This window comes from Mirounga leonina, unplaced genomic scaffold (assembly GCF_011800145.1).
Source record: "Mirounga leonina isolate KUSES-001 unplaced genomic scaffold, KU_Mleo_1.0 Mir_95, whole genome shotgun sequence".
NCBI lineage: Eukaryota > Metazoa > Chordata > Mammalia > Carnivora > Phocidae > Mirounga > Mirounga leonina.
Window position 1 is genome coordinate 17,746,341 of NW_023270865.1, and position 10,693 is coordinate 17,757,033.

The following is a 10,693-nucleotide window of genomic DNA, read 5'->3' on the forward strand; positions in this document are numbered from 1 at the left end:
ACATGTTTTTAATGTCAGGTTATTTATATGTAAATGTTATGTATAACACTCTTTGAACAAGTTACCTCTTACATGCTTTAAGCATTTTTTCCTTATCTTGTTTATATCATTTTTCAAAACAAATTTTCTCCTAGGATATAAAGGTGTGTTTAAACTCCTCCCCTGTAAGGGGTGCCTGGCTGTGACTCTTGATCTTGCGGGTTGTAAGTTTGAGCCCAAGTCATGTGTAGAGATTACTTAAAAAAAGAATCTTTAAGGGCGCCTGGGTGGCTCAGATGGTTAAGCGTCTGCCTTCGGCTCAGGTCATGATCTCAGGGTCCTGGGATGGAGCCCGCATTGGGCTCCCTGTTCAGCGGGGAGCCTGCTTCACCCTCTCCCACTCCCCCTGCTTGTGTTCCTGCTCTCACTGTCTCTGTCAAATAAAATCTAAAAAAAAAAAAAAAAAAAAAATATTACAGTTAAGCTTGATATAATTTAATTTTGATAGAGGCTCCATGTATTATACCGTATTTCTAAATGTCGTGACATCCCTCAAGATGATACTTTTCATTTTATATTTTCTCTTCTTTAATTACTGATTGTCCTTGATACCGATTGGAGGGCTAAAATGGTTAATTTCTAAAACATTTTTTACAAATAGAATGAACAACAATTTGTTTTTGTTTTATGGTACTTAATGCTGAGACCTTTCCAAGATTCCCCTGGTGGTGAATTTCCAGATGCTTCTAAGGCTAGATGGCATGCATCAAGTTCACTGTTCCCCCAACATGACTGTTCCTGAATCAGGAGTCTTAACAATTAAGTTGTATCCAAATGAGGGAGGGAACACTTGTCATTCTTTAGTTTCACCAGATGGTAACATCTTTTAAAATGATTATCTGATTTTTAGACCTTGGAGCTAATAGGAAAAATGAGTGATCGGAGTTTTACTCATGACAATGAAGTAGTGCATGTGTATGCTCTAACGCACTTTAGTCTGTGATCTAAATGCTCTCTTACGCTTCTGCAAGCAAACATCAGCACAAACGTCAGCAAAGTCCACGGAACACCCAGCCACCAGCACCTAGACAGCCTTATCTGAAATAATGCTTTCTCACTGTTTATAACAAGCATCAAGCTCTCCCATCAAAACATCCCCAACAAAACAGCCATCAAGTTCATCAAACTAGACAATGTATCTGTTCTACCATTTTAGTATCATAAAAGAAGAACATTTGTGATGCTTGTAAGTTGTAAATACTAACTCCAGATATCATGTCATCTGTATCTAAGACTAGAGACCGATTCTTTCCTAGATGAGACTGTCCATGGTTTCTGAGAAAACAAAATTCTTTGGCTTTTAAATGTGGGAAAATGTTATATAGGGGTATAATCTGTTAATATAAACTTTATTTATGCCAAAAAAATAAATAAAATAAGTAGAATTTTTTAAAAAAATATTAAATAAGAATACTAAAGATAATTTTTGCTTCCTTTAATTACAATGTGTCATTTAATGAGCAGACCTTCTAAAACATACCCATACAAAGTGCAATTGATTACATATATATATATATATATATATATATATATATATTAAGATTTTATTTATTTGACAGAGAGAGACACAGCGAGAGAGGAAACACAAGCAGGGGAAGTGGGAGAGGGAGAAGCAGGCTTCCCGTGGAGCAGGGAGCCCAACATGGGGCTCGATCCCAGGACACTGGGATCATGACCTGAGCCGAAGGCAGACGCTTAACGATTGAGCCACCCAGGCGCCCCAAGGTGCAATCAATTATAGCAATTTGTTATCAGCTTTGGATTATATTCTCTATTCTATTTTGTAGCCTTATTATCCAGTTTAACTGTCCAATCCCATTTTCTTTACTTAATATTATATTGTATTTGATAATTGATGAGTAATGTCTAAATTTCATGTAGATATTTATTGTGTGCCTACCACAAGTCAAGTGCTTTACCTATATTTTATTTTTAACTATGAGGGCATAGTTAAAGGGCAACCCTAGGGCACTGTAGTGATAAAGTAAATAATGTCTCTGCTGGTAGTTCAGCTGTAAGAGGAAACTTTTCCAATCGGACTGCACTGTAGTTGCAAAATAGATAAACTATGCCACTCTAAGTTATAGTGTGTATCAAGATTAAGCTCAAACTCAATACACAAATTCATAATGCAAGTTGATTCAGAACATAAAGATATTAGGAAAATGTATCTTGAAGTTGAAGTAACTCCAAATGAACCCATTTCATTTGTTTCAAAACAAATGTTTCAAAAATTCCATTTTTTTTTTTCAGTCAAATCCTTGGCAAGGTAACTCTAGGACTCATTCCATGTCCTTAATCATACAAATATTCTACACTAACAATCCCTGCTTTTTGAGAAACCCAATGTTTTCTGCGTGTGTAGTCTCTCTCTTGCAGCAGATATATATTTTACCATTATAATGGTAAAATTTATCATTGTTACATAGAAGTTACAGGTTAAAGGATGCCACTATCAAAACTAGATTTGGGTCATTTCTGAAATCAATATATCACTGACACAAAATCACAGTCCATAACATTATCTTGGGGTCATGGTAGCTCACAATGATATACTTGAAAATCTCATTTCAGGAACAGGGAAGATGCTTGAGTCTGCCTTGCCACGAAGCCAACCTGAAAACTATATTTTAACCAATCTAATATATTCATTCTTGTACATTCATTTTTATTTAATTTAGAGAATTAGAATATTAAAATAATTAAAAGACTGATTTTGGACTAAAACCGATATATTTGGACAATAGGAAACTGTGGATAACAGTAACACTGAGGTAAATATTACATTTTCTTCCTTTTACAGAGATAAGCACACATTGTATAAGTTGCTTCATGAAATCTGGGCAGAGGTTGGAAGGAAAGAAAGGCAAAGTGAAAGGTAAGTAGCATAGTCTACACGTGCTACAAACTACATACACACTTGTTTATTATATGGTCCCATTACTTCTTCATAATTACCCTCAGTATTCATTCTTTCTCAGTGGGCTTAGCAAGTTCATTAACAATCAGCAAGTTAGCAGAAGAGCTAGAATATTTATCCAGATTTTTGACTAGTTAAAAATAAATAGTATGCCAACAAAGCTACCACAAATTAATAAATGCAATGATAATAAAGCTTTGGTACTCTACCACTTCACATTATTATATTTTTGATCCTTTTTATTGTATAATAATTCATTCAACAAAATCAGTATTTAGCATCCACTACTTGAGAAATACTAGTAACACAAGAATAAATGATCCACATCCATCCCACAAAGAACTCACAGCCTCTGTATATGTGTATGTGCTCATGTGTGTGGAATCGAGAAAGGGCTGGCAACGGCAATCACAGTACAATATGTTATCACTTAAAATAATTACACAGAGCTTTGTAGGCATCTATTTCTAACTACACTCTGGAATCAGAAGGATTTTCAGAGAGAAGTATGTTCTAAAATTCTGGATTTTTCTAGGAAATAAAAAATGATGTTATGGGGGTTGGGAGAGGTTTTAGAGCTGTGGGGGGAAAAAGGGTATTTAAAATCAGGATAATAATTTGTGACCGGTGTGTTAAATTTGGCATATATATTACAAATTTACCTTAGTGTCCAGTTCACAACTTTATGCCAGAATACGTAATTTTTTGTACCAGCTTTTTCATCCAAAACATACTAAATTAATAAGCAAAAAGTAGTGATATTTTCACATTATATTTGCAGGCAAAGACACAACTACCAATTAAGATAATGGTTACTAGTTAGAAATGTCACATGGTACATTATATGTTAAAAAAAGAAGAAGAAGAAGAAGATAGCAGGAGGGGAAGAATGAAGGGGGGGAAATCAGAGAGGGAGAAAAACCATGAGAGACTATAGACTCTGAGAAACAAACTGAGGATTCTACAGAGGTGGGGGTGGGGGGGTGGGTTAGCCTGGTGATGGGTATTAAGGAGGGCACGTACTGCATGGAGCACTGGTTGTTATACGCAAACAATGAATCATGGAACACTACATCAAAAACAAATGATGTAATGTATGGTGATTAACATAATAAAAAAAATTGATAGATTTTTTAAGAAAGAAGCTATTAGAAAAAAAAAAAAAAGAAATGTCACACGGAACACATTTGAATTATGCACCATCCTGTTCACATAACCCCAAACATGTGACTTTAGCATACGCAGGTACGCCAAGTGAAAACCCTGAGCAGTTGGTATCTCCTACCATACCTTAGTCTCTTGTGTACACGCATGACTTTCATGTTTCCAAGTATTCTAGTCTTTAACTTTTGTGTTGCCCTAAAGGTGTTTGGTGGGATAACTTCATGTTTAGGTATAGTTTAAGTGCTAGATAGCCATGAGTTACCCCACTGTCTGGAAAAGAAAGAGAAAAAATCTTCTAAAGAAAGATTCTCTTCCCCCTTTTTCCACCAACTACTACCCAACAAGTCTTCTCTTCCTTCTTTAGTCATTAATATAAACTTTCAATGCACTACATTTAATGTATCATCAATATTAATCTATCCGTTACTTATATAAACTTTTTTTTTTTCTTGCTGAATAGATATTTTTCTACAGAGATTGTTTTGTTGTTTTGGTTAGGACAGACATACAATTTTTCACATTAGAATTACTGACATATTCTTTTATGGAATTGCTTCTCATTTAGTGTCAGGACTTACGAGGTGAGTTATTATTATTAAAGAATAGACATGTATTACTAGTTAAGCATGACTTCATTTAAATTATTTGAATCGCTGAATTAAATTTCTAGTGTCTATGCATGAATGCCTTTCATTGGCTTATTCACTGTGTGTGTGAAATGTCTGTTTATGTTACTTACCCTTTTTACTGGTGGTAGAGACTCAAGTAAGAATGATTTGGCAGAAACTTCTGAGTATAAGAAAATCATTAATTCTTTTTATTTTTTAGGAAATCATTAATTCTTGTATGAGTCAAAAAATCTTCTCTCAACCAGTTATTTTCCCCTTAAATTTATTTATGTTTATTTTGCCATAACAATATCAAATATTTTCCTTTATGAGTCTAATTACATGTTTGGAAAATTTTTCACAATTCCAAAATTTTAAAAACATGTATACATGTTTTCATTCAGTGTGGTGGTACGATTGACTCATGTAACTTCGGTCTTCCAACCTTGCAGCTTTGCTACCATCTCCAACTCCCATTAATCAACTCACACAGTAAAAGTCACTGAAAGAATTCACAAAATGGAGGCCCTGCTCCTGGGGATGGGCTTGTCATGGCAAGGAAGAAAGAGAATTCACACATGCTAGCAGCAGCTATAATCATGAAAGAAAGTGAGGAAATGGCTGAGAGGCTGAGACAGAACAGTCTACACTTCTCCCACATTTGGGTCATTCTTGTCCACTCCTGCATTATTCCTTCTTTGTTGGGGAGTGGGAGTAGCCAAGAAGTCAGGGTTGTTATCTTAGAGAAGTACAACTCCGAGGAGAAGGGCTCGGTATTCCTCCCCAACAAACTAACATACAACAAAAGCAAATAAAAATTAGAAGTGGATTGAGTTATATGGTGTGTTTGGCATCATTCAAGCATAATGTATATCTAAGTGAAAATATGTCACCTTTAAATTTCTTTAATTTTTATTCATACTCAAGAAGATAGGCTATTGTTAATCAACATGTAAAACCAATCTCTACTCCTAAATCACTTTCACAAATTGAAAAATTTTAATCATTCTCTAGAGAACATGCATTTTAACAGATTTTGCTGAATTGAAATAATTTGATTACAATGTCATTTTCCCAAAAGGATCAAAAGTTCAAAAACTAAAGTACTTAAGAGTACATTCCTAAATCCGTTCTCTTCAATTTTCTTACTTAACAATGTCTTTCAACTACTTAAGGGTCACAAAACTACAATTATATGTTTAGGACAAAACATTAAAAAAAAAAGACTATCTTCAAAGCCAAAGACAGAAAGCTAGTCCGGAATCTCTTCTCATTAAAATAATAGAATACACTGATGATAGTTATTAAAAAAACTATTACGCATTTTGGAGGATTGTCTTATGGTTATAGTTTTCAATGATTTGTATATTCTTCAATCCTGGAGGAACGAAATTACTGTCTACCTTGGGATCTAAATGAGCCTACTTTTTTTAGCTGCGGCACTTTGATGTTTATTAAGCTTTCTAGTTGAGAAACAATGAACAAAAAATGCAGAAATGGCTGTCTGCGAATTATTTATATTTAAGTGTTTCAGACATATGGAAGATGATATTTTCACTATAAACACATTTCACAAGGGACATTTCCTATGTTTGACAACAGATTAAGTGGAGATTTAGGTCATATGTACCTCGTTTCACAAACTAATAAAATAAACTTAATTATTTGTTTTATGCTGAGTTGCCCATTTGATCAGAGAACTTCATTAAAACATTAAAAAGTCATCATCAAAACTTCAGATGATAATTAACCCTATCACTGAAGACAGATAAAATTTTTTTTTATATCTTTATAAATCCAACGCCTCACCCAAAAACTGGATCCTGCAATCGGTACTTTTTAAATTATTACATTCATCTAGTCAAAATCTATCTTCTCTATAACAAAGTAAAAAAAATATTTATAGAAAAATTATAATGCTGGGTTTGGGCTTTTAAAAAATATGATCCATGGACAAACATGTATTTATAACTTTCACAAAAAGTTTTTTCCATAAAATTTTAGTAGAAATATTTGCTCTCATAGCTTGTAAACAGTAATTTTTGCAGTAATAGAAACAGCTCACTGTCAGCTTAAACACAATAACTACAGACACAATAAGACTTCTTTGGGCAAAGCAAACACTATATAACTTTATTCATTCCTATAAATCCTTTCTCTTTACTATAAATATGACACACTGATGAAAAGAGTGAATATGTGGATGAACTCTGCATGATCAAGGATCAGTCAGCTGATTATTTCAAATACTCGTTCCATTTTTAAATATATTTTGAATCCTCTATAAATATAAAGTGTACATTCCAATTTTGTATGATGTTATGCAAAGTGCTGCACTTGAAAAAGAAAAAAAAGAAATGAAGCTTGATTTTTCTAAGCAAAGCTTTGCTGTCAAAACTGTGGCAAGAAGCTTGGTCACATTCAATCTCATTAAGCATTCCAAAGATTAAATATTTTTGCATGGCCTGGAATTGATACAAATATTCTGGTTTAGCAACAAGAATTGAAACTGAAAAGTGCTTGGAGTACAGGGTAAGTGTAATTTATATGCTGAGGCTTTTGCACATGTATCCTTTCTTCCTCCTTCTGGTCTCTTTCTTTTCTTTGTCTCTGCAGTTACCTGACATTCCTCAAATCTCCTCCCACCAACCAACCCTCTTCCTTTCTCATTTCTTCCCTGATACTGACCTATTTTCCTCCACTTTAACTCCAACCTATGATTGAAGAGCTTTGTTAGCTGTTACTCTCAGCAGCAATGGGCAGGTTTCCTTTGGGAGTAAGTGACTGTGATTGTCCCCTAATAGACTTTGTACTGTTTAGTCCAGAGTAATGGAACCTATTAATCTCCCCCTGCTTCTTGGGCCATAATGCATTTGCAGGGGAAGAATGGTAAGGTGAGGGAGATTCATGTTCTAGAACTACTCTTGAATGCCAGGACGTGGATTGGGGAGGATGTTGAAAATGGCTTATTGGAAAAAATATGTTGAAAGAAATGTTTTTCTTTGAACTTTTAGCTAAATTTTCATCTATGATCTAGGTTACCTATTCACCGAGAATCCAAAATTTGAATGCTATTTGTTGATATCCTTCTATGAAATAAAAAGTTCTAGAATTTCCGTTTGCTTGCTTTTTACCTGATCTTAATTGGGTAGTTTATGTGGAGACTCTGGATTGGATTTGGTGGAGCAGTATGTATAGATCATGTGTTACAGGCCATACTTTAATTCTTCAGTATGAAACAAACATATGGGGTCAATCATGGAGTGTTCATTTAGATTAACTGAATAGCAAATTCCAGTTACTTCTCTTGTATACTTCCCTCCAGTAACATTCACTTCTTTAAAAAAGGACTATACCTGGATCTTTTCATTTGTTAAGGATGAAGATGTTAGGCAGTTGGTCAGGCATGAGCGAGGAGGGATAAAGCAGGTGCTGGCCACACGCTTGGTGCCAGCCCCGGGGGTTAACAGCCACACCTTCAGGGCCACCTCTAAGGGCTAACAGAACAGGAAAGGCCTAGCCACAGACTTGGCTCGAAAGCCACAAGGCGGGGCGCCTGCGTGGCTCAGTCGTTAAGCGTCTGCCTTTGGCTCGGGTCATGATCCCAGGGTCCTGGGATCGAGCCCCACATCGGGCTCCCTGCTTGGCGGGGAGCCTGCTTCTCCCTCTCCCACTCCCCCTTCTTGTGTTCCCTCTCTCACTGTCTCTCTCTCAAATAAATAAATAAAATCTTAAAAAAAAAAAAAAAAAGCCACAAGGGGACTTCTAAGAGCTAAGCATGGGCACAAAGGGTGCCTTGTCCTTCACTACCTTTACAGTCACAACAAAGTTCATTAGACACTCGTAAATATACAATGCATAGATAAATACAATTATAACAATGCATGATGGAGGGAGGCATGTGCAGAGGCCAAACATATAACCACCAGCTGTCCATCAAAGCCACATTTACAGGTACACAAACCAGGCCTCAAAGGATGAAGCCAGAGCTGCTCGGGGCCGTTGCCACTCTTGCTCAGACTTCCCCTCTTAAAAGTGTCCTATACTTGGGGGCACCTGGGTGGCTCATTCGTTAAGCGTCTGCCTTCAGCTCAGGTCATGATCCCAGGGTCCTAGGTTCAAGCCCCACATCCGGCTCCCTGCTGAGCCTCTCTCTCCCCCTTTCCCTCTGCCTGCCACTCCGCCTGCTTATATTCTTTCTCTCTCTGTCAAATAAATAAATAAAATCTTTAAAAAATGCCCTCTACTTATCTACTCAATAAGCTCTATCTCCCCATTCTGCTCTCAGGTCTCCAATTCTTTAGTGTATCTGGGACAAGAACCTAGCAATCCAGTAACAAAAAGAATCAAATCAGAGGTCGTTTTAGATGCCATTTTCCAGTGCTTTAAAAAATAATGAATACCACTTGGCTATACATAACATAATGCAAAAATTAAATCTGGGGAAAGAAGTTTCACATGAAAATGTATAGATTTTTCACTTAGCAGCAAATTTCAAAATTAAGCCCACATTTTCAACCTTTTAAAGATTTGAGGGCGCCTGGGTGGCTCAGTTGGTTAAGCGACTGCCTCCAGCTCAGGTCATGATCCTGGAGTCCCGGGATCGAGTCCCACATCGGGCTCCCTGCTCGGCGGGGAGTCTGCTTCTCCCTCTGACCCTCCCCCATCTCGTGGTCTCTCTCTCTGTCTCATTCTCTCTGTCAAATAAATAAATAAAATCTTAAAAAAAAATAAAAAAGATTTGAAAGACATTCGTAATGGACAACTGCCACCTTACATGGTATCATCAGGAGTAAGGCTCATAAAATACATTGGAAAAGTTCACTTCTGTTTATAAATGTATGAGAGACCCTATCCCAGTGAATTGTAGCCTTTAGTAAAGGCGAAGCTATGAATAACCAGAGACTAATAGAAATGAGTTCAGGGACACCTGGGTGGCTCAGTTGGTTAAGTCTCCGATTCTTGATTTCGGCTCAGGTTGTGGTCTTGGGTTGTGAGATCCAGCCTGGCATGGGGCTCCTGCTGGACATGGAGCCTGCTTAAGATTCTCTCTCACTCCCCTCCCCTTGTGCCCCTCTCCCCTCATCTCCCTCACTCAAAATAAAATAAAATAAAATAATAAAATAAAATAATAAAATAAAAAATAAAATAAAACAAAACAAAACAAAATAAAAAATTAGAAACAAGTTCAACTCAGTTCCCTCAGATCTCTGATGAGTTCCATGACTCATTCTTGCTTTGCTGCCTGTGTAGAAAACTGGGTTAGGCAGGCCTTGTTAAAATCAGATGATTCACTGAAAATGCATTTTCTCAGATAGAGGAATTAAAAATCATAATCTTAATAAGTGTTCTATAGTTATAGAACTGCCAATTCAGAACTCTATTGAAGGTAAAGACAGATGATATCATTACCGAAATTACTTGGGAAAATAGAAAGTGCAATATGAAAATGACATATGTTGTTGCTATTGATAATAATATTCATTTAATATTATAAATGTATATAAATATGCCCAATTTGCTAAAAATACAAAAAAAAAAAAAAAAAGGAAAAAGAGGAAAAAACAGCCAGGGTGACTAGTCCTGGTCCAAATTTGTTTTTTATACTTTTTCAGTATATTTTGCCACTTTCTAGTTCATATTTATACTCTTTCTCTTTTCCTTAACTTTCTCCACTTCATACATTTCTTACTTCAGACAAAGATTCCCCCTTACCCAACCACTCTCCTCCCTTGCTCCCCAACCTACCCTAATTAAATTGGTCACCACCAAGGGCTACAAATTTTTCTTTCCTAAGTGTTCATCAAATTGTTACTAAAACTGTTCTTAAAAGATTGTTATCATGTCTTACCCGGATAAAATCCCACCATCTCACTAGTCCATCCTACCTCATTCTCTTCTATTCTCCTTCCTAGACCCATTGTAATATAGCACCAGAACTCTATTGTATTTTCTTGCTGTA